This window comes from Neolamprologus multifasciatus, chromosome 7, assembly GCF_963576455.1.
Source record: "Neolamprologus multifasciatus chromosome 7, fNeoMul1.2, whole genome shotgun sequence".
Lineage (NCBI taxonomy): Eukaryota > Metazoa > Chordata > Actinopteri > Cichliformes > Cichlidae > Neolamprologus > Neolamprologus multifasciatus.
In genome coordinates, this window is record NC_140445.1 from 63,255,642 (window position 1) to 63,280,994 (window position 25,353).

At 39.6% G+C, this 25,353-nt stretch overlaps 1 protein-coding gene and 1 long non-coding RNA gene across 6 annotated transcripts in view; both read left to right on the forward strand.

Moving 5' to 3' along the window:
* LOC146515854 (neural-cadherin-like) overlaps positions 1 to 25,353 on the forward strand; it is a 123,804-nt gene that overhangs the window by 8,267 nt on the left and 90,184 nt on the right. The window lies entirely within an intron of this gene.
* On the forward strand, positions 5,842 to 23,647 carry LOC146515855 (uncharacterized). Its single transcript, XR_014875260.1, has 2 exons — positions 5,842 to 22,911; positions 23,167 to 23,647. It is a non-coding gene; the product is annotated as an uncharacterized LOC146515855 (long non-coding RNA).

Sequence of the window (25,353 nt, forward strand, 5' to 3'; positions counted from 1 at the left end):
AACATTTTTAATGAGGCCCTATGCGTTGTGTCATCTTGAGTTATTTTACTTATTGAACTCTCCGTGGCACTGAGCCATCCGTGGCGCTGATGGTCACCTGCTGAATGTCAAATAGAAAGCTGTCAGACAGCAGTCTAATAAACAGATCAAACAGCATTCCAGGAAGGAACATTTAACACTCACCTTTAAAAAGAAAGAAAGAAAGTGTCTGTGATGTGGAAAAATAATCAACAGCATTCTCAGATGGCCCCGCCCCTCCCTGAGCCTGGTTGTGCTGGAGGTTTCTTCCTGTTAAAAGGGAGTTTTTCCTTCCCACTGTCGCCAAAGTGCTGCTCATAGACGGTCATATAATTGTTGGGTTTTTCTCTGTATCTACTGTACAATATGAAGCGACTTGAGGCGACTATTGTGATTTGGCGCTATATAAATAAATTTGAATTGAATTGAATTGAAAAACAAGGCCATGGAGATAAATCCTAGAGCTTGAAAATGCATTTTAACAAACTGTGCAAAGATAAAGTTCTGCATTACTTTTGTAATGATGCAGGTTGCTCATTGCAGCTGCAACAATGTGGGACTCCACTCTCTTGTTGTAAGTTGGCCTCAGTTCCCGTATACGGCTGTAACGGTACTCATGAAAAAATCAAGTCTCTGTTCCTTTCGAGCAACACTGACGTTTCCGTCTTGTTTTTTTAACCACTACTTCTATTCCCATTGCTACCATAAGCCATCGCTCGCAGATTAAACGTGTGATTTATTTATTGTCTTTGCAGCTTAATGCACGCTTCGGTGGATGATTCCAAGAACACACAGGTTAAAGTCCACGCGGGACAATAAGTACTCTCTGTAATTAGCTGGGGAATGCAGATTTTCTAAATGTGTAGTGAATGTGTCCATTAACTAGTTAATGTGGCCATGAAATGCTAATCACACTGGTGTACGGCTTTCTTATGTTAATGGATTTGCTGTGTAAAGCCTTATGATTAGAGTCATCAGAAGAGCTGTTATTAGTGCTGTTGCAAAAGGAGATAAAAAGTCTAGTTTGACACTCTGGTTGCATCGATACCACAACCTTTTTGTTGTAAAATGTGTAAAATGCTGCTGTTTTACTTTGGCGGTGCTGGGATTTTGTTTTAGTCTGGATAGGCAGACAGACTACTGGAAATAATGACACCTATTGCTTCCTTACTGGGTCTTATCAGTCATAAAAAATAAACCAGAACATTAAAGCGAGGCTCAGATACCTTTTGTGATTTCATCCTTCTTGTGCAGGTATTCCTTTCTCAATGTCACGCCTTTCCTTTGCCAATGGAGGATTTTTCGCTACTGATCTAATACGTCACTGCATTTTCTTTGGAACAACAGCCTGTCTGTGTTCTTACACCAGCCTGACCACCTTATACTCGTGTATTACCTTCAGTAACGGTTCCACCTTCCCACATGTCAAAGCAAAGAAATCTCCAGCATTTTTGTAATTGTTCTTCCTTCATAGCATTTTCAAAGAGCAAGCAAAAACTCAGCGTACTCTGTGTAGGACCAGTGCACAGATCGCATGATAGTCTACGTGTTGTAAGGCATACTTGCAGTGATTCATTTGTTTGTTTGTTTTTTAACCTGGACTGTAGCGCTCCTCTGGATGGAGATCCTTTTCATTTTATGAAATGATAATGAAAATGCATCTGGGATAAATTATTCTGGCACACTGCAGATTAGGGGAACAGTGTTTCTTGATTACTCTCAGCAGGGGTCCATCCTCACGTACATATTTACCCAGAAGAGCATACGCTTACCAAAAACTCAGCCTTTGCTCCATGCATGAGTCTACGACATGAAATGTTTGAACACTAAGCGTTCTGCTTGAGTTTTTGCAGTGATGGGAAAATGTTTTACTTGGATTGATGTTGAATATTGTTTTAATTTGAGATTTTTTTTAACTTCAGGATATAATTTGGAGCTGCTGTTTGTCATCCAAGAATATGATGACGGGGTTTTTGTCAGTTTTTTTGAAGTCTAATAGTCCACTTGGGGAACTTAGGCTTAACTTATATCCCTAGTTGTTTATCTGTTCATTTATATGCACGAGTTACTGTAAGGTAAATCATTCACCGCTCTTTCCTTCTCGCACCAGCAGCAAATCTACACAGCTTTGTTGTTCTGGCTTTGCCACACAGTGCGGCACATTGTGCCACGTTAACAAAGTACCAACATCTTTCCGGGTGGAAACCCATTGATCATAACCGGAATGCTGTTGAGTCTCATGAACTCGATTGAAATTACCCTACTGATATGTAGTGCTGCGATCCCATCTCATATAATTAGTCATCGCTGTGATTGGTATTTTCTGCAACAAAAGTTAATGTAATCATCCAACATACTGTCGTGTCTGACTGCTCCCATTTTTAACAAGTTGGGACTTGTTTATTACTCTTGCTGATTTCTGAAGAAATGTCCTCGTATTACGTAGCACCATCGTAGCGCCGTGGTTCATTACACCACTTACTTTTTTAATTACACCCGCAAAGTTAGGAATTACTTTCTGTTTTGTAAAAGTAAACAATCAGAAAACTTTTTTTTTTTTTTTGCATAATCTCTTCTCGTTTAATTATACTTTGCTCCGAACTTTATTTAACTGTGCAAGCAAAGCATTTTGTGCATCTCATCATCAGCGTTATGTATGGCGAGTGTGTGCACGTAGATCAAATTAGGATCAAATTTGAGCCTTACCGAAGGCACACAGTCGGGATTTCAGGACGAGCTTTGACACTAGTCCTTCAGCTGTGTTGCATCACATTTAGCACACAGTAGCATCGCTGTGTTTATTTAAGAAGTTTGTTCTTTCTCGGGGCCCAATCAAAGCATCCTTGCTTTCTCCTTGACTAGATCCCCTGCTAATGTTGGAGAAATATTTACCTTCTAAACTATATTCAGTAGAGCAGAAATCCCCAGAGAAAACAATGATATTTTCCTGACATAGCTTCTATGTATCAAACCAGCAGTATAAGAAAAAAAAGTAAAAGCAATGGAAGTAGGCCATGACTCATGACTCACAGAAAATGGTTATGTGGTGTTGTTTTGTGAAGAGGGAGTGAGGGACCTCTACAGCTTCACTTGTAAAGGATTTTCGCTGCCCCACAGAGGATGTCACTTTAGATTTGCGGTGGAGAATTTTTTCTTTTGGTTGTCCCATCCGAAGAATCCCTTTCTTTGCACCTGAGTGGGAATCTGTTAATGGTATTTGACGGGTTAGGAGGAGTATCGAGCAAGTGGTGCATTCCTTTGTGAGTTGGAATGGGGAATATTGAAGTGGTTTCTCCCGCTCCTTTGGGTATCTGTGGGAAGGGTGGCATTCAGTTTGTGGTAATCACCCCTTCTCAGCCCATTTTGTAAGAGAACTGTCTCCTGCACTCTTTCTTTTTCTCTCCTGCACCCTCGTCTTTCTTCCTGTCTCATAGTCAGCATCTTGCCTCATGCTGTCTTTAATCCAATTTCCCCTTTTCCTACTTGCCCCCCCCCAGCTATATTTGCATATTCCCCTTGTGATGTGAAATGAATTGAGAAGAGATCTCATTTTTGTTTGTAATTTGTGACTGAGGGGCTGTTTGTGTAAGTAGAAAACAATTTCACAAAAAGCTGTCTGCATTTATTAAATTTCGTTAAAAATATTGCCTCTAGTGATTACGCTTGATTTCAAGGCGATCGTGAGCATGTGCATAAGGTTGCATGTGCGTATAGATGGGGATTATTTTTATAGATTATTTTTCATCTACACATGTGATTCTGTAAATTTGTTTGTGCACCAGTCTGCTTCATGTTTAATCTTGCAATTGGCTTTTTGGTATCCAGATTCCCCATGGCAAAGATTCTCAGATTCATTGCGTCTGACAAATGCTGTGGAGCCATAACACGCCTGCAGCATTATATTTCTGCTCTGTGGTCTCTCAGATATCAAGCGTATGTGTCTAAGCAACATCCCCGCCGTCCTCTCTTCTCTACAGTCCTCTCATGTATCTGACACGAGAAAGGAAGAGGGTGTAGGTGCCACTTTTAAAAAAGATGGGATTAAGTAGTAAGAACGAGAGCAGAGAGAAGAAGGAAAGGAGCTCTAGTGCACATCTTGAAGAGATATTTAATGTGGATACAAGACATTACTTTCAGGGACACAGAAAGGTCAGGACAAACTTAAATGCTAAGGGCATGGTTACACCGCGTGGCTTTAAGATCACGTAAGTTAAGTGAGGCAAAGGTGTCAAAACCGAACATGAAATAAAAAAGAAACAGAGAAGCACGGAGGCAGAAAAAGATGGAAGAAGTGTGTAAATACATGCCAATGTGTGAGATTGTTGCTTTCCCCTTTAAGCTTCACTGAAAATAAGTAGAGGGCAGCCAGATGAGAGACAGGGAGTTGTATACTGCTGATGAGAGGTCAGCTTGGTGAAAAATAATTGTCAGATGGTTAGAGGGCAGAAGTGAGAAACTGTTGGGGTGGCAGTAGGGGAATGAGGTGTGCATGTACTGAATGGATGGCTACAGGGCACAGGGGGGTGGGGGAAATATAGTGCTGTGCAGCGGCGAAAAGGGCAACGTGTGCTCGTATTTGTTTGAAGATTGTTGGGGGCAAATGGAAGGAAGACGAGGAGAAAAGTATGACCTGCCCTTTGAAAGCAAAGATGTTCGGTTGAACTTTTTCTCTCTCAGAACAAAGTTCTAGACCTTAAGCTGGGTTATCTGCAGATACTGATCCTACTGCTGATCCTACAGCAGTGCTATCTTTAACAGAAAATTATATGTGGGACTAAGTGGGATCATTTTTACAGTGGGTAGGATGAGGGCAGAAAAGTTCTACACAAAGCCCTCCATGTGAAACAGCAAAACGACTGGCGCATCGAATACAAGCATCACAGGAGGAATGGAAATCGATGCCTTTTCTAGTTGTTTCTAATGATTTTATTTTTAAAAAGTGCTCTCATGGTGAATTTTTCTAACTAATAAAACTGGTTAAAACAATTCTGTCAGTCGTCACGTTTGCCTAATTGTTATATAAGCACTGACATGCCTTTTTTTCTCCTGCCAGTTATTTTATTAGAGTTTTCTTTTGGATAAAATCAGAGATTTTTGATACAGAAGAACAAGATCCTCTATCCAATGTATTCATTATTTGTTTTTATGCGGTTTTCTGTTAAGGATTGTTTGAAAACCGGTGATTTGTTTTGGGTAACCTAAACTGCTTTGTTTAAAGTCAGGGGAACATAACTGTCATGATTAATAAAAGTAACGCTGACTCTTGTTGGAGAGAACTCAAAGCAACCAATGTGACAACTACAAATGAAACCAGTTACTCTCTGCTGACATAACGTTCAAGTTTTAATGGATTTTCTCTCAAATGAAAAACAAATGGAAAAAAATACTTAAAAATGGCTGCATTCACAATTTTCTCCTACAATATTGTATATTAGAAATTGGTACTTAAAGGAGTAAATGGTATAAGACTTAATAAATATTATTTATAAACAATAATAATATTAATAAATAATACGTACCACATTTTTTCCATATAAACAGTCAGTCAGGGCCCTACTTTAGCCACAATTACCGTTTTTTGCCATTACTGACTGAAAAGTTCAGGATTTATATTTGTCTTTTTTAAATTGGGCATTGCTGAAATCGCAGGTTTTGTCTTGGAACAGCGTTTCCCTTTGAGTAAATGTAACTAGCTCAGAACTAGCTAGTTACAGAACTAGCTGTAACTAGCTAGTTACAGAACTAGCTAGTTACAGCTAGTTACAGAACTAGCTGTAACTAGCTAGTTACAGCTAGTTCTGGAACTAGCTGTAACTACAGAACTAGCTGTAACTAGCTAGTTACAGCTAGTTACAGAACTAGCTGTAACTAGCTAGTTCTGTAACTAGCTAGTTCTGTAACTAGCTAGTTACAGAACTAGCTGTAACTAGCTTTGAATCTTGACAATTATTGACTGCCACTTACTCACTTACTGTAACTAGCTAGTTACAGAACTAGCTAGTTACAGCTAGTTACAGAACTAGCTGTAACTAGCTAGTTCTGTAACTAGCTAGTTCTGTAACTAGCTAGTTATTGAACTAGCTGTAACTAGCTAGTTCTGTGACTAGCTAATTACATTTACTCAAAGGGAAACGCTGTTAGTTACAGAAACACTAGCTAGTTACGCTAGCTAGTTATGCTAGCTAGTTACAGAACTAGCTAGTTACAGAACTAGCTGTAACTAGCTTTGAATCTTGACAATTATTGACTGCCACTTACTCACTTACTGGTCTGTGAATTGGCTTCCTTTTTCGGGGCAGCACGATTTTTAGCACTGTTGCCTCACAGCAAGAAGGTCCTGAGTTCAATTCCACCATCAGGCCGGGGTCTTTCTGTGTGAAGTTTGCGTGTTTTGTGTTTGCGTGGGTTCTTCCTGGGTACTTCGGCTTCCACCCACTGTCCAAAGACATGCACTTAGTGGGGGTAGGTTAATTGGAAACTTTAAATTGTCCATAGTTGTGAATGTGAGTGTGAATGGTTGTCTCTGTCTATGTGTTAGCCCTGCGACACACTGGCAACCTGTCCAGGGTGTACCCCGCCTCTCGCCCAAAGACAACTGGGTGAGAGGCGACACGCCACACACAACCCTGAAAAAGGATAAGCAGAAGCAAATGGATGGATTTATTATTATTATTATTAGTAGTAGTAGTAGTATTCTTATTCCTCTGCTAACGAGTCGTTGTCTGTGTCTCACCATAGTGTGGCTGCAGCTTGCTGTGGCACACTTTCCACTAACTCATGTGGGACATGCAAGTTTTGAGTTTTGTTGCGTTGCCGTTTGAGTTAGTGGGTTAATACATGCTCTTTAATGTTTTGGAAGCTGAAGGTTGTGAGTTCGACTACAGCTCGGCCCACTTTTTTCACCACGCTCCCTTTGTCTTTCTCTTGATGAACTTAAGTATGATTAACAGAAACACACATAATTTCAGAATGTCTGCCTCTTTATTAGGCACACCTGTTTTCATAAACAAGCTGTTTATCGACAACTTTTTGCTCCCATCGACAGCAAGCCGCAGTCCGAGTCTGCAAGTAGCAAGTATCCCAACACTTTCGCCTGGAGTTGCGAATTCTAGTTATTATTATTTTTATTTAAAATTCTCTTTTTTAATCCGTCTACACGTTTTCCTAATCACTTGCTCAGTCAGACTCACTGTCACAAGGCAGAAGTCAAGGTACACCCTGGGCAGTTTATCACAGGGTTATAATTATTAGAGATGCAGTGATTGCAATTTTCTTGTCCAGTTCTTTTGGCCTGTCAATAAAGAGTGTTTGCCAGTTTAGAGTTTATTTTCTTAAGTGCTGTAATTTACAGCATATACAAAGAAAAATCAACACAAAATATTCTTTTCACAATGAAAGAAACCGTTAAAATGTTACTATTTCCCCCAGATCTCAGTAAAGTAGATCTCTGACTGAAACAACTGAAAATAAAGTACTCAGCTATAAGACAGAGCGCTGTTACAAATAAATAACTAAGAATGAGTTGCTGTACAGCCACCTTGACATTTTTTACCTTACCAAACAAAAGTAGGTGCAACAGATTTATATAACAAACCAAATGTCAGTTACTTACATCATCTTCTAGCATGTTTAGAACCTCACCAGATAACAAGACATCCGCCCTTTTCTCTTTTTCACTTGTCTTCATAATTTTCCTCGTAATTGCTTTGATCTTTTCACCGCTCATACCTAAGACTCTCACTGAGGCTGCTGTCTTGTGGTTGGCTCTGAGCATTGTGTAGCTTTAGCTTTAGCTGCTCTGCCTTTGTTGGCTCCTTTAAAATGTCAGTGTTCAGCTGGGGTGGAGGTGACCGCATAACTGTCTTTACAATTGGGATGAATGTGTCACTAAGAGAAAATTATCTTTGGGGACTGAAATAATTATTTTTGTATCAGCTTGCTATCATATTTAAAACGGGACTGTATGTGGATTGAATCGTTCTTGGAACCAGCCCCCAAGTGACCGTTTTAAGAACTGCAGTTTTTAGTTGTGAAATTGGCGTTTAATGTGATTTTGTCACGTCTGGCCCAGGGTTTTAATAGTTAAGCAATTTTTATTAGTTTTTATTTTTATTTAGTTTTGACTTCAGATTTTCAATTTTATATCAGTTTTAATTAGTTTTTAACAATTGCTTGCTAGTTTAGTTTAAATTTTTTTGAAAATCCTTAGTTTCAGTTTAGTTTTGATTAGTTTCAGTTATAGTTTTAGTCGTGTTTGCAATAATTAAGTGTAACAAAATCCCAGTTTCATCATATCAGTCATTCTCTTCTGGTCATCCTTGGGTATGTTGCTATTCCAGCTACCATACTGCACCCTGGACAGGTCGCCTGTCTGTCGCAGGGCTAACACGCAGAGACAGACAACTCACATTCCCACCTATGGGTTCTTTAAATAGATGCGGGATGCATCACGCTGCCTTGCCTGGGGTTAGCTTCTTTTTTCTGGGGATGATGGTTGAGTGTGCTCCCTTACCTTCTCAAGGTAAGCTAGGTTAGCCTTCTTGTGTGAGCTTTTCAAGTGCACTTTAAGGTTTGTGGGATTTTTTTTCCCTTTAGAAATGTCCCTCATAATTTGTCTCTTTCCACTACAAGACACTTGCTTTATCCAAAACACAGTCATATTCAAAGTAATCCCAAATTGGACTCTGGCGCTTTCTCCCAACTTTTCCTGACATGATTCTGCGCGTGGACGGAACAGCAACACAGACGACTCGACTAACGTGCTGCCACCTGCTGGCATAATGAGACACAGCAAGAAAAAAATCTGGAAACTAAACTTCATTTTCACCCTTGACTATTGTATGACACGCACACATCAACGAAAACTAAACATATTTTTGCTATAAATTCAGTTAATTTTAGTTAGTTTTGTGAACACTCATTACAGTTTTAGTTAGTTTTCCTTTTTTGTTTTTATTTTTATTTCTGTTAACGAAAATGTTTTTTCACTTCTAGTTTTCATTAGTTTTCGTTAACGATAATAACCATGGTCTGGCCTTTAACTAAAGTTTAAGATCACACATTGCTCCGATCTGGGGTCAGACCGGTAAACCCCGTGTATCAGAACAAGCTGTCAAGGAAGGAAGTTAAGACGTTTACTCAATTTCAGCCCCCAAAATAATTAAAGCTCAAGAAATGTGGGCTATTTCTGTTATTCTGTGGGCTATCTTGGAATTCCAGAAACGTAGGCATTCAGCCCACACTCATACTGTATATCACACAAGTTGTGCGTGGTGCAGCAGGAGATGAGCGCAAGCATATGTGCTGTCGCACAGAGCTGTGAGGATAGTCATGGCGACAGGGAGTTTTTATTCGGCCAAGGGTCTGCATTATTGATGCCCATTACCACAGACATTGTCAGCTCAAGACATTGCACAGAGGCAGGCGCTGTCAGGTAAATGTCTCGCTGACCTCCAATAGCACAGATTCTCAGTATTCCTCTGTGCAGCCCGATGTCTACCTGTGTGATAAATGGGCGCAGCTCACACATTGAACAAGAAGCTTATCACCAGTGGAGAAGCTTTTGTTTTAATAAATCTAATCCATGATGCTCTGACACCAGCTTAGCGGGAAACAAAGGTGTGAGTTTGGGGGTTTTGTTGACATAATTTAATCATCTGCTATTGTGTTTGCCTTGTTTCCCTTAATGCGGAATGATTTGTAATGAACCGATTGTGCTTTAGCTCATTGGCTCGCTGCCTAATCTGCCACTTCCTCCATCCATCTAAAACTTTTGTTTTTGCCCCACCTTTGCATGCTGGGTAGTCTCTCTGTGACATTTCCCCAGAGAGCTGAATTGATTTTGTGGTATTGATTAACTAGGAGCAGTTTTGCTCACAGTCACAAAACATCACTTTAAACAACAATTTATATGTCGCCGAACAGGCTGTGACAGACTGTTGCTGATAGTTTACAAACTCGCAGAGAGGTAGGTGTGTGATTGAGTCGAAGGGCTGATAGAACTGTCCTGAAGCACTCTAATGAATCAGCCTTTCAGACAAGCCTGCCTATAGGCTAGAATGAGCAAGGGAAAATTGGAGCTAGCGCTGGGATATGCCGTGGGAATTCAACGCTCGTGCTTATTTATCTATTTGGTCTTGAATTTTTCAACCTTTTGTACCCAAAGGTCCAATTAACTGAGCATAACAATGGTTGCAGCCCTGCATTCGGTGGCTCAAGAAGGCACTGAAAAACTCACAGGACATGGACAACTTTGAAATCTCTGCCGGGTGAACTGTGAACAAGGAGATTTCTTAATGCTGTGCAAAAGATCACATGGCCGGCCAAGTTTCCTAGTGAGATGTTTTGACATGCCGTGAACTTTGCTTTGGAGCAAAGCGGGCAAATTGCAAAAATTGTAGTAATTGCGGGGCACCAATTTTCACATCCTTTTGTTAAAAAGATGAAAATCAGTGCCATCCAAAATGAGATGGTAGAGTGAAGAAAAAGGCTTGCAAAAGTTTCGTCTCACTGGCGATCAAAAAGACTATAGAGAAGACTAGGGAATTGAGGCCCCAGATTAGAAGATGTGTTTGAAGATGATGTCCATCTCATGGTTCGGTTATTTAATCCATTGCAGAAAAACAGACAGAGAGAGAGAGAGAGAGTCCAACTGATTGCAGGAGCAGGTGTCTTAGATGTGGAGATAATGTAGTGCCTCTCAGGGCTGATGGGCATCGAGGGGGGGGAGCAGTCGAGAGCAGCTACATGCTACATTGCTATATGGATGTTTAAAATGAGAGTTTGAGACAGTTGCAGAGATGAAGAATGATATGCAGACAAAGGATCTTAAGATTGTGGGTGACACACAAACAGTGTACCGCCGTTACGTATTTAAAATACAAAATATGAGTAACTGTATTCCGTTACAGTTACCGTTTAAAAAGGTGGTATTTAGAATACAGTTACTTTGTTGAAATAAATGGATTACACGGCGGTACTTCCCTGTTTCATATTGTGGCGGGTCAGGACTGTTTGGGTTTTGTTTGACAGCTACGTTCTGTTGTTCCAGGCGGCAGCGTTACGGTTGCCATGGTTACAGGGTGACGCTCTCTGCGTGTTTCCTGGGTGAGAGAGCGCCTGTTGTTGTTGTTGTGCTAAGCTAATAGGCAGAATGCTACAGGTATAGCTCTAAAGAATGTAGCATCATGGGCAGTGTAGTCCGTGCTGCAGGGAGAATGGACTGCCATACACGTTATGTGTCTGTGAGCGAGGGAGGGAGAAAAAGGAAAAGTACGAGCTGTCATCGAGCAAAAACGGGAGCTGGAAGCATGTAAATATAATAATAACCACTGCAGCCAAGAAGAGTGCCTGACGAGCCCAGCTGTAAGTAAGCTATTAAGACTCGACTGTACACCGTGTTCGTGTTTTCCTCCAAAAACAATAAGTTCTGTTGGAGCAGCCTTTCAACGCCTCTCTCTGTCTCTCGCTAGCAAAGTCGACCCAGACAACAAAGTAAAGCTAGTTTTCGGCTACGAGCCCGACACAGAACCCACCGTATTAGCCAGAGGTCCCTTTACTACGGTTCGGAGCCGCGGACCTTCAGTAACAGTAATAAATCACAGCAATAGTACATTCATGTAGTTGTAAACAGCATGATAATATATTAAGTAATCCAAAGTATTCAGAATACGTTACTCTCATTGAGTAACGTAACAGAATACGTTACAGAATACATTTTGGGGCATGTATTCTGTATTCTGTAATGGAATACATTTTAAAAGTAACCTTCCCAACACTGACTGTTATGTTCCTCCTTTCTGTACTTGGACATTTCTGCTTTATCTGTTCCAATCTGGGCTCAGGCATGTGCTTGTGGAGCATGCGGTTTTTTTCTCTAAATGTGTTCCAGCTACGAATTTGTGTCTGTTCTCAGCGGAACCACCGAACGTGCAAGGCTTTTTTTCCCTCCTCGTCTATCTTTCTCGCTGCCTCGACAGTGTAGAGCTTAATTCTGTCGACTAATCAGACCATATGGTCTCCACAGTCTTATGATGTGCTGAGAAGGATGGGATAGGGATGTTACGGTGTCATAAGTAGTGCCAGCCTTGCTGTGGAAACAGGGAAGCATGCACCGCTGCCACGCATTAAGGATCAAGAATTAGAATTAAGTTTCCTGCAGCTCTTACAACCGCTTTTGTTGAAAATTAAATAAAGAAAATGGCAGGGAAAGGGAGCCTTTCAGTTTTGCTTTCAGCTTTCTTATTCTGCAAGAACTCCGTTGCCTGGACTCTGTCCACAGCTTTTCACGTCATTTTTCACAAGTTATCGACTCATAATTACTTCTGCCCTTTCTGCCCTGACACCGCAGCTGCCATTTAATCGAGTAATTTCAATAATTAATTGTGTGAATGTGCGATAAGTTGGTTTTGATGGATATCTCTAACTGAGAAATGGCTGCGTTTGTCAAACACTAAATTGAGGATCTTACCATAAATGTTCAGTCCGCCCCGTGAATAATTGTGCGTTCAAAGTTACAAATGAGTCACTCAGCTTGTCTTAATATTTGGATTGAGTGCAAGATCACCCTATATTTACACTAAATCCGACTGATGGAGTGTTACTACTTTTAATAATATTAGTATGAGCTCATCCACTGTGAGCGCGTGAACATTATCACAGATTTGGGGCATTAAGGTTGATTATGAATTTACCATAATCATGAATTTCTGTTGTTAACATAGCCGTGATAGCAGATATTGTGATTAATTGCGATGACATAGGGAGGTTTAAGACTTGGATTTCCTCGCACACAGTGGGTGATAAACATTGATCTTTTTTAATCTTGCTGGCCTGCTGCTAATGACGGGAGATGATGGTCCACACAGGACAGACTGCTCACTGGATTAGATATCTAAATGAGGACTTTATCCTCTCTTCCTCTTCCCCCATTACCAGTAAGCCCGCCTGCAATCGCATGCCGAGTTACAGTTTAGTGCATGTGGACTAGTATAGTGTATAGCATGTAATTGTGCATCTTTGTCTAAACACACATGGACAAAACACGTCTGTGTGTGTTTAATCGAAATGCATTCACGCAAGTGTGGAGGAGCACTGTCGGAGCTCAAGTCCCGCTTCGCGCAGCCGCTCCATACTAATCTGCTGGACTTCCACAGGAACACATTTGCTGTGCTCAATGCATTATTGTACTTTTGCACATAACAGATAGTGATGGGGTGTTCCTGGAATGCCTCCTTCTATGGTGTGCTAAACAAACACAGTCCAGTTCTGGTTTCAGTGATAGATTAATGCTGTCTCACCCATACACTGTGGCTTGTTTTCCCATTAAACCTGTGCGGCTGCCTCTGTTGCTTCTGCCTGGCCCTGGTTTTGCGTTTGTATTCGTGTGTGTAGCATCTGAAGTCGTGCACGGGCCGTGTGTTTGTTGGTTTGCCTACACGAGTGTGTCTATGGAAAGATATCGAAAGTGCTCCTCGGACCACCCCCATCAATCACCAACTCAGAAGGAAATGGAGAGAGGGATAGACGATGGAAAGAAAGATGGAGGTCACCACAGGAAGAAGCATCCAGAATGAGGGAGAGGGGAGTCAGAGGAAAAATGGATGGAACAGTCCAGGCTGGCTCTGATTGAGCTGGGTAGTGTAGTTTATATCCTTTATAGATAAGGCTGGGGAGCACTGCTCAGCAGCTTCCTCCCCCTGTAGCTTGAACTGAGAGTGATAATAAGAAAGCGTGAATGGGGCAAATTGAATTAATGCTGCGGCACACCATAAAAGCCCTAACTATAATGCATTTTAAAATCCTATAATGAGGAAAGAGCTAAAATAATTTCACACTCCAGTGAAGAAGATGGCCCTGTAACAGATTTTGGGCCTGGCCAACACTGCTAGGGCTTTTGTCATTTAATGTGACTCTAGGTGCTATGCTGAAATGATACTTACTCTTACTTGGTCAACAGCCTATTCAAATTCCTGCAACACATACCAAGCAAGGAGAGACTGGCGCCTGCTGACGTCTCACTCGGGTCCGTTTTTAAAGTCTCGGGGTAAAACGCCGTTGCAGGGAGGGCACATCTGCCACAAAAGTGCTCCTCATTACTCTCCATTAAAAGCCTATTCAGTGATGGGGACGGCAGTACAAGTTGGAACCTTTCCCGTTTGTATCCACACATACACGCTTGCTATGTGCACATAAAAAGCTCAGATGTGTCTTTTTCTATATACATGTGAGGAAAGACAGAAAGCATTTCTCACTGCCTTTGCGTGCTCTCAGCTATGCCTTCCTCATCATTAGAGTCACACCGCCATAAAGCTGAAATTACCTCTCCATCATCAAGCCTGGGAGAGTGAGAAAGATAGCTCTGTGACACATACTAACACTAACAGACGGGAGCTGATAGAGACTAATGACCAAATGAAAGCCTCTGCTATGAACCGTACACCTTTCTGGTTGGGATGGAAGAGAACAATCTGGTATCAACCGGTATTTCCTCTTCTCTTCTCCTCTCCTCTTGTTTATAGTTGGGTTGGTTGGAACACTGTATACTTTCCACTTAACCGCAGGTGAGTGTGAGCTGATTGGTCACGCACGTATGGCCCATAGATGCCAAAATGAAGCACTATACATGCAGGCAGATATAGATATTCTTACACATAAAAGCCCACACACGCCACATGAATGCACAAACAAGACACAAATGAACTTCTGTGTAAACTATACCCAAAAAACGCATGCATGGTGAGTACAAGTTAGAGAAAAAACAAACAAACCAAACTACACCGCATATTCCTTGCTCCAGGCAGCCAAATAAAAGCCCAAAGCAAGGTGTGAAGCAGGGCACAGAGAGTCCAAACTATTTCTATCAGATCCTCTTACTGAGAGATTGCACCGGAATATTCCGTCTTGCAGTGTCATTTAGATAAAGTCCCCTTGCCAATTTTCCAAATGACTGTGAACTGTGTGACAGGGTGTGCATATGTGCCACTGTGCATCACGTTATTCACAGGGTGGTGGGCTGCTGAGTGGAAGGGTGGGTGAGAACACTGTAAACTGCACTGTACATATGCTTGAGTAAATATTAGTTCCACCCCAAGTGTCTATTTGAAATGCAGCCATATCGTTCCATCTCAAATTTGAGAATATAAAGCACACTTCACAACCAGCTCTAATTATCTATATAACACATAGCTGCGACGTTACAATACTTGACTACTAATGGAGCGCTTATGTAAATCGAACCTAATACCAGTGTGTACAGTTATTCCTCCCCAGTTTAATTTGATTTGAGAATAACAAGGTATCCCACACACTGTCAATCACTTGGACTTTGAATTTCATTTTCAAATATCCACCAGGAAGCTCCAGTTGTTTCGTTTTTCTTCATCTGCCCATCAAAGGCTCAGCGAGTAGGCAGGTCTTTATAGAAATGAGCCGAGATATGCTTTAACAGTTCATTCTCACACAATAAATGGACTGTCTATAGCTCCCCTGAGGGCGACTTCAACTCCCAATCTTCATTAATGTTAGAGAAAGCCCAAAGAGAAGACTCTTTCACAGACTAGACAAAGCACAAAAGGCATTTTTCAAGCCAGGGTCTTTAAACACCGAAGCCACCTGCCTGAAGAAACGTGAACAGCAACGCTGTATATTCTTTTAAGAAACAACTGAAAGCCTAATTATCTTGGATTCAACAGTCAACCTGTTACTGCCCTCATTATGCTGTAGGGGCTAATATTGATTTGCTGGGAGCACAGGCTTCTGTTGGCTTTGATGATGTATTTAACATTTGTTGAAATGTTAGGAGGATTTGCAGTGTTTTCTTTTTTTTTTCACGTGTGTTGGTGGTACTTCTCTGCTGTCTGTTTTGACTATTGCTGGCATTGCTGATGCATTGTTAACGGCTATGATCAATATTTTATATACATAAAAAAAGCTATGCAGCGCGTTTAAAGTGACCTTCGGCTCTTTTTTCCTGCTTTTTCGAATACAGCACAACTGTGTTTTGCTTATTGCTTGAATCACTGTTGTTTTTAACCACACCAGGCAGCAGCACAGCTACATAGTATGTCAATAAACCTTTGGTGAATTTATATGTGCATAAGATACAATATCCTTCAGTTCATATCTTTGCAATTGGTAAGATAAGATAAGATAAGATAAGATAAGATAAGATAAAACTTTATTAATCCCTCGGGTGGGTTCCTCTGGGAAATTCGGTTTCCAAAAGCACAGCACCGACAGAAGTTACAGAGTTACAGAATATTATATATATTAGAGGTGGGAATCACCATACATCCCACGATACGATATTATTGCAATTTTTAAAAATATTTTGCGATATTCAGATTCTGTACATAAAGGTAAACTTTATCAATATTCATTTTATCTAATATCAAAGTCTCACACTCAGTCTTTCTCTCATTTCAGTTTGATTGTTGACAAACTGAACGGTTTGTATTACAGTCTAGTCCAACTTAACTGAATCAACCATCTGGTACAATTATAGCTATTCTGAACTATGCAGTTTATGAAAACTATGCAGCCCCTTCAGCAACTGAAGAATTTGAAAGTAAATTAAAACAAAATATAATTTTACATTAAATAAAAAAGTTTTAAACTTAATTAAAATAAAACATGTCTTAAATTAAAATAAGTAAACTGTCATGTTTATTGCTGCCAAAAAAACAAGTTAAACACATTTGGACAGTGAAGGAATGTCAGGATTCTTGCTCAGAAAAAGGATCAACATGCTCTGAAGTCAGAGCACAAAAACCTTTTTTGTAACAAAGTATCGATTTCTGCTGTCCCTGTATCGATACATTATTAGCAAACAAAATATCACGATACTACACAGTATAGATTTTTTCCCCCACCCCTACTATATATACACACACACACATATATAAATACAGAGACATATATAAATAAAATATACGAAGGGGATAAATAGAATAAATAGGAATAAAAATAAAAATACAAGTGAATTGCACATTTCAAGTTTGTATAAATAATTAGTGTAATTCTGACACTATTTGGTATTTGATAAGATTTTGAACAATCCAGTTGTGTGGCTACCTGTGACCATAAGGTGCCAGTGGCAGAATAAAAAGTCACACTTTTGTCAAACTTAACTAAAGTTAGTAAGCTAAGCTACCAGAGGGCATAACATTTTCTCTAAATTTCTAAAATACAAAATCCTGAACGCTCGGTGCTCTGAACCAGTGAACCATTGAATCACTCACTCTTGTGTCAAAGCCTTTGCACAGTCTCCCATTTAATTATTCTGCAAAACTATAAACACATTTTAAAATACACTTAATGGACAATATAGATCAAAAAATGTTTATGCTGTATAAACCTAATCAAGGTGTATAGGCTTTGCCACATTCTCTGATTTACTTCTCATTGATAAATAAGAAAGTGGCCACTTTTGTGAGTAAATTGTAGTACACTGGAATAGTATACATGGGAATATGGGAAGCAGGATAATAAGAGATAAAGAATGTAAGCTAATCTCAGCAGATAGTCGCCATAATCACTGAATTTTTGACTGAATTGCAGGAATGTTACATTGATTTTCTTTTTGTGAGCTGCATACCCCCTGTTTTCTGATGTAGTATATAATGAATGCTCAGTAGTGTCATTATTTATACCGGCTGTGTGTATGTGTGCGTATGTGCATGTTCTGAAAACATTGTGTGGTTTTGAGCACAGGTAAAACTGTTTTGATGTGAGTGGTTTTGCCAGAAGGTTTTGTGAATGTAGTCTGAAAATGGCTTTTGTGTTTACAGTTTTGAGAAAAGGGAGGAATCTTTTGAAAAATACATCTTAGCACTTGTGAAAAAATGTGACTCTTGGAATTCATTTTAAGAAAGTTTTTGGAAGGACTGTTTGTGAAGTAGGGGAAAATTATACATCTCGTCACAACTTTACAAGTATGAAACTGAAATAAAAAAACTCGATGTTTTTAAAGAGTAATCACTAATTACTACTCACAAACTAGGGATCCAGAATCTTAAGTCATGAATGATGTGGATGTGGTTTACTAAAAGAAGCTGGTACTGAGAAGTGGATGAAATGTAAAGTGTGTTTGTATTTTTGGAGACTTGCAAAACAATCAAAGAGGACTTGACTTAGATGTCCTTGACATTTTCCGATGTCGTGTATAATGAACGCTCAAATGTTATTCGAGTTAGTTATGTGTGTGACCTGAAAACATGGGAATTTGAGCACGCTGTCAGAGGGTGTTTAAGAGGAATATAGTTTTACAAGTTGGCTGGTTGGTTGTGTTTCAGGATTTAAGAAAAGGGTAGGGATGGGTATTGATAAGATTTTCACGATTCCGATTCCATTTTCGATTCTGTTTAACGATTCGATTCTTTATCGATTCTTTTTTTAAAAAAAAAAAAGGAGAACACTAAGTTCGATTAGCTCAGAACTTTGTTTTATATCTTCTCTTTGAACAAGATAGAAATTTAGGAGTAACATGGCCTTACAAACCCAACAGTGAGATTTTAAGAGATCCACAGCCTACGGCTCTTCAATGGGGCGTCACAGGATCCCCAGGAAAAAAAATTGTAAATGTAAAATATTCTTCTGTAGCAATAACAAAGTATAACATAAATTATTCTGTAGCAATTACACAAGAATATCCAGTAATGTCCCTGCCTACAATTAAACACATTCACTTACCGAAAATCGGGAGTATCTGCTGTGGCAAATGGGTTCAAGCCTTTTACCACAAACTGAGTCACTGCTCGGTGACATTCGTCTATCCCGGCCTGAAAGGAGACGCTAACGGTAGACTGCAGCAAGAACTGCCAGCATCTGAGCCAGACTCTGTCTCTCATCATGGTCACCTAAATGCACAGTAATGGCAGGTTTTGTAATAAGGCAGATCGCGCTAACATAATATGCACTGTTAGTTGATTATTTACCTGCCGCATTAACGGGAGAGGACGTGCAAACGTTACCGCTGCTGCTGGGCTGAGATTCACGAGTCCGGAGCGGAATTTAAAACACGACATTCATTTAAGGTCATCGCGTGTTTTGTGAGCAAATGCTTTTGCATATTCGTAGTGTTTCCTCCCTTAAATGAAATATCTACTTTGCAAGTATTGCAAGTTGCCCTGTTGTCATCCGTTCTCATAAAGTATGACCAAACTTTTGAGCATTTGAGCCGCTTAGGCGCCGTGTTTCCTGCCAGGTAAATGACGCTCCGCAACGTGATGACGTCATTCGGGGCGACTGGAATCGATAAGAGAATCGTTTGCAAAAATGACAAACAATTCCAAGAAATTGAAACAGTGGGAACCGGTTCTCAACAAGAACCGGTTTTCGATACCCATCCCTAGAAAAGGGTGAAATGTTTTAAGAAATGTATCCAAGAAATTACAAATAAATAAATAAATGTTATTTTTTGGCACCTTTCACCTTACGTCACATTACAACACAGAATTAACAACAAAATCAACATTAATAATACAAAAGCTAGAAAGCTCTAAAATCCAGGAATAATGATTGAAACATGAGGGTTATAGTTGATATGCAGATGTGAACAGCTGGGTGAGATGTGTAACAGAGTGCCTGGCTGATGAAGGTGGAATAGATGAAGGTTGTGGCAACCATGGTCTCAAGCCTGAAACGAGGGCCAGTCAGGTGAACGACTGGGGCACGGGAGCACGGGAAAGGGTGTGAGGATGATGGAAATTTGATAGATAAGAGGGGTCCAAGTTGTGGAGAGCTTTGAAAGTGACAAACAGAACTGTGTATTGGATTCACTGGAGAATGGGGAGCTAATAAAGCTGGATGACCAGTGGTGTGATCGGTGGACTTGGTGTGGATGTGATCCTTGCTGCAGAGTTCTGTCTAATTTGGAGCAGATTAAGATGGGTTTTTTTTGCAGAGACCAGAGAGAGTGGAATTACTATCATCCAGGCAAAAGGTGACCAGGGCATGAACCAGAACTTCTGTCCTATGTTGAGTAAGAAAAGGGGCAAAGTGTTGAAATGCTTTGTAAGTGGAAGTAAGATGATAAAAGAAAACAAAGCAAACAAAACAAAAAAGACGGCTCTTCTGAATATCATTTCCCATGAAACACTCACTGTGGATTAAGTAAAAAAATAAAGGTTGCAGACATGAAAGTCCAAATATAAAAAAGACTAACAGACTAGAGGAAAAATAAGAAAAAGGTGAAGGACACAGAGCATGTGGTCTGTCAGCCTGAAATGATCACTGCAGCGTAAAAAACAAAAGAAAACAAAAAAAATAAAACAGCATCCGTGGGAAGGTGCCAAGAAATGCGACTGTAAGTGATGATATTCAGTGATGATGGAAGTAATTGTTAACAAAAGATAAGATAACAGTGTTCGATTAAACTACGGAAGGCCTGGGCTTTTCTTTGTGGTGCTTTCAAATTCTCCTCGTCTCTGTGTGGGTTTGCGTCCTCCCACAGTCCAAAGACACACACACACACACACACACACACACACACACACACTAACCTGTGACAAGTACAGGAAAATGAATGGGAGATAATTTAAGATGAGATAATGAATACAAGAATGTGTTTAAATTAAAAGCTTAGAACTTACATCCTTTGACTTAGTATTTTGTTTTCTTTAAATGCATTTATATTTATCTTTTTTTATGTAGCTGTAAAAAAAATGTGTAGTTCTGAGCATTTTGTGGCTAACGGGGTTTTGGAAAACCCTAAAAAAATTATGATTATTATTATTATCATTATAAGAACAATGACTGGCTGGGACACATACCTCAAAAACAAAGAGGATAATCTCCTTAAGATAGCTAGAGACCATGAAAGAACTAAGAAAACATTACCGCTACGTAAAGCTGCTACGTTCAGAATAGAGCTCAAAGGGAGCTCGACATGCCAGTGATACAAATAATGGAAAACAAACCAACCACCAGCTATGCCAGAAGAACAAAACATAGATATCAGATAAATGTTATTATGAACTATCAATACAAACTGATAAAGAAATCAAGACCAATAGAGTTGACCTGTCTGCTTATCGACATCTGTTCTCACTGAAAGAAATCTCTCAAAATATGAACATAGAAGGAACGAGAAATGGAGAAGATGTGGGACATGAAAACTACAACAGTACCAGTGGTAATCTGTGCTCCTGTTTTGGACAAGAAGGGGGTGGAAATGTCAATATATAGGAGCTGCAAAAGATAGGCATTGCTCATATATCAAGGAGGACTTCATCCATCAAGCAGGCCAAGACACCCTCGTGTTGTTTGTACTTTACAAACAAATTCAGGTACGGAAATATTGATAAATCGCTGATTTGTGTGCGAAGCATGCCTATGCATGATTTACACGCAGATTTTGTGCGTATGCACCGTTTTATTAATGAAGTTCACTGACCTTTCTGAGCTCCCTCCAGTACTGATGGGACAGTGGTTTGTCCTTCCCTGTTGCCATCCACACCTTCTCAGTGCTGTAAAACTTAGCAAACACGAAGCTTATTCATTCAGCACTTCTTTCTGTACCAATCAAAACAATATATGATATGATATATGCTATTGCAACGGGGTTAAATAAATGTTGGCACATATATGTGAATTTCTGTAACAAGGTGGACAAAGTCAAGGACTGTTCGGTAAAATGTAAAATCGTTTTATTGTAAATGTTTAATTTAATTCTCAATAAAGCTGAAAGGCTTCAAGCCAGCAGTGCGTAATAGGTCATTACCTCTGTGAATAATCATTTCTCTTTATTGCAACATTGTGGCCAAGGTAGATGTGGAAGCAGCGAAAAGAAAACTGTCAGAAGAGTTAATTGTCTAAATATAAATGAAGCTCATGTGCCACAGTAACCATGATCATCAGTGTGAAAGCAAAGCAAAGAATCCTTCTACTGTGGGTTTTGTCAGTAGACCTCATCATTGACTTTGGTAGCTTGTTTCTTTGTGTATAGACACTTAAAACTGTTATTCCCATTGAGGCTTTCAGAAACAAATAGCACATTTTTCAACTGTATTATCTAGACACAAAGTCAACAATCAATAAAGTGCCCTTTGTATATAAAGGACATAAAGAAGGAAGAAAAGAAACTCTCATCTGTGTTCTAATGAACGTGGCGTCTAAGGTCCAGATTTTTTGACAGTCTTAAAAAAATTTTGACGTCACGTATGAAACCGCTTTATAGGTTATGTCAACAAAAAAATCAACCATAAAACAAATGTAATGTGTCTTCTCTTGACAGAGTTCTTTGTGTATCGGACTTTTCTATGCGACGAATATAACAGCATGACTAAAAAGATCCATGACAGAGTGACTAACACTGCTTTTAAGAGCATGCTAAACATTTTGCTGGGATGGAAATTGGAACTGGCTCAATTTTAAGCTTTTGACTTGAAGGTAATCTCCCCTTTACTTGTGCTTAAATAAACTATGAGAAGATTGCATATCAGAATGATTAAAGATGGTATGAAATTTATATCTCCAAGGTTTAGAAAATAAGATTTCTCCTGCCTCACTGCACAAAAAGGCCTTCTGACTGTATGAAAGGTGATCAAGCTTGACAATTTATGTATTTCTTAGGAATATTTTGGATGATGAACTTTCTTTTAGCCCATGCTCAACAACTTTTCAGCCTTCCTGTTCTGTTATCACTAAAAGTTGTAAAATGTTGTATCACTAAAATATCATTCTCAGTCACCTGTTATTTATTATGTGTTTACAGCGCCCTCTGTGGTTGCTCCAAGTAATGCGCTTTAGAAACGGCTTTATTTTGAAACAACTTTATTGAACAGGAAGTCGGCGCAAGAAAGGCAAAAAGAATGGGAACATATCGGCACAGTTTATGGTGTCCTGTTGGAAAAAAAATACTGTTCACATCTTCGGTTTATGGTTGTATCGCCGGTATGTACGTAAAGTCTAAATTGCAACTTTGTTTTTTGTACAATATGTTCCCCGCTAATGCAGTATTTGGCTGTAAAGCTAGTCCTTTTGTTAAGCTAGCTACCCGCGATTTTGGAGGTCGTCTGGGATAGCATCAGTAGTAGTTTAAAAAGTTTACATAATTAGACATATGCTATGTAGTAGCATTGTAGTATATAAATGTATATTATGCTGCACATATGTATGTCATGACTGCATTTTTTGTCTCGTTTTTAGTTTTACCCTTTTGAATATCAGTAAACCTGTTGACAACGCTCATCGGTCTTCAGAGTGGTGATATAAGAAAGGTGTTAACGCCCCTGCATCAGACATGCACCCATAACGGCACACTTCCCAACTGACAAACAAACCCAAACCTAGGGTTGTTTTTTGAATTGAGGAGTAATCCTGGACATAGCACGCTAAAAACCACATAAAGTGTATTTATGTAGAATTTATTTATGTAGAACCCAAAACAATAAAGCATAATTTTTGAAGTAAATAATAATAATTACAGTCAATTAGACTTAGTAGTAAATTGTTATTTTTCTAAAAAATTATTAAAATTATGTAGTGGTGGCACTCCGTCTCTATTTCACTCTTCTGTACCACCTTTAGGAGTCAGTCCGGCAACATGCATTTGAAACGCGAGCAAGTCCAGGTACTTTTCTTGCAAAAAAGATGTTTATTGAAACTTTTAATTTACATGGCAAGACTCGGTCAAAAAACTGTGTTGCTTCCAGCTTATCCGACTCCCCAACTACGTAATTACAGTGTGCCGGAAGCCCAAAATACTAAAAAGCGCATTAGAATGTCGCACTTCTATATTCTATACCTTTAACAAAACAGTATTTTGAAATTAACTAGAAATTCTATTCTTAACATCAAACATGTATATTTCTCCTCTAATCATTTTACCAGTACCAATAAAATTAACCTTTAATTGGCTCTTACAAATTACATTTAATCAGTTTTAATTATACTAATTAATCACTTTATAATCTATCAATAATTTTTTGTTTCAGAATTTTTTTAATAGAATGTGGCTATGCTAAAGTAATGTTTGTGTTTGTGCTGTTGTTTGTGAAATTAAAATGATACAATGTTTGCATAAAGATGGAAACTGGCCCATTAGCCCATTGCTAGGTGGTTGCTAGGCAGCACGGTATATCATATATAGTTCTAGTACCTCAGATCTTGATCTGCGCATTTTAGTACAGGGCGATCGTGGCTCAAGAGTTGGTAGTTCGTCTTGTAATCGGAAGGTTGCCGGTTCGAGCCCCGGCTCGGACAGTCTCGGTCGTTGTGTCCTTGGGCACTTCACCTACCGCCTACTGGTGTTGACCAGAGGGGGCGATGGCGCGATATGGCAGCCTCGCTTCTGTTAGTCTGCCCCAGGGCAGCTGTGGCTACAACTGTAGCTGCCTCCACCAGTGTGTGAATGTGAGAGTGAATGAATAATGGAATTGTAAAGCGCTTTGAGGGTCTCGAAAAGCACTGTATGCAATCCATTATTATTATTACTGTTTGTCAGATCGCATGCTAAAAATTTGGCGGTTATATTTGAAAATAAGTTCACCTTTGAGAAACCGATTAGCTCAGTTGTACAGCGGTCTTTTTTTAAACTGAGGCCTTTATCCAAGGTGAGATCATTTTTATCTTTTAAAAACCTAGAACAGGCAATTCACGCTTTCATTCGACCGCAACTGGACTACTGTCATTCTTTATATGCAGGCGTGAACCAGACTTGTTTAGCTCCAACTGGTCCAGAATGCTGCAGCTCACCTCTTGACTCGAACAAAGAGATACGAACATATCTCCCCGGTGCTCGCCTTGCTCCACTGGCTCTCTGTCCGCTTTAGAATTAAGTATAAAAATTTATTGGTGACTTACAAAGCACTGAATGAACGGGCCTCAGAGTATCTGTCTGAATTACTGCAGCCTCATTGGCCCCCTAGAGCTCTTACATCAGGTGATCTTTTGCTCCTTGCGACACCAAAGCCGAGGCTGGTTCATAGAGGTGATCGTACGTTTGCAGTCGCGGCACCTAAATTGTGGAATGATTTACCTCTCCACATTAGAAAGGCCCCTGCTGTCCCCTACCTTTTTAAATCCAATCTCAAAACAAATTTTTACTCATTGGCTTCTAACGCAGCATGAGAGTTATGTACCTATTTACTTATTTATCTGTTATTTGGCATTTGCTATTTGATATTGATGCTATTTGATTTTGTTACTTCATTTTATTGTGTAATTTCTATCTTTATACAGCACTTTGGCCAACACTATTGTTGTAATTAAATGTACTATATACATAAATAAACGATAAACGATAGTCCAGCTTTTATAGCTATAGATCAGATTAAAAATAGGGCTGGGTTTTGATGATCGATTTATCGATTAAAATCAATTCTGGCCTGGATA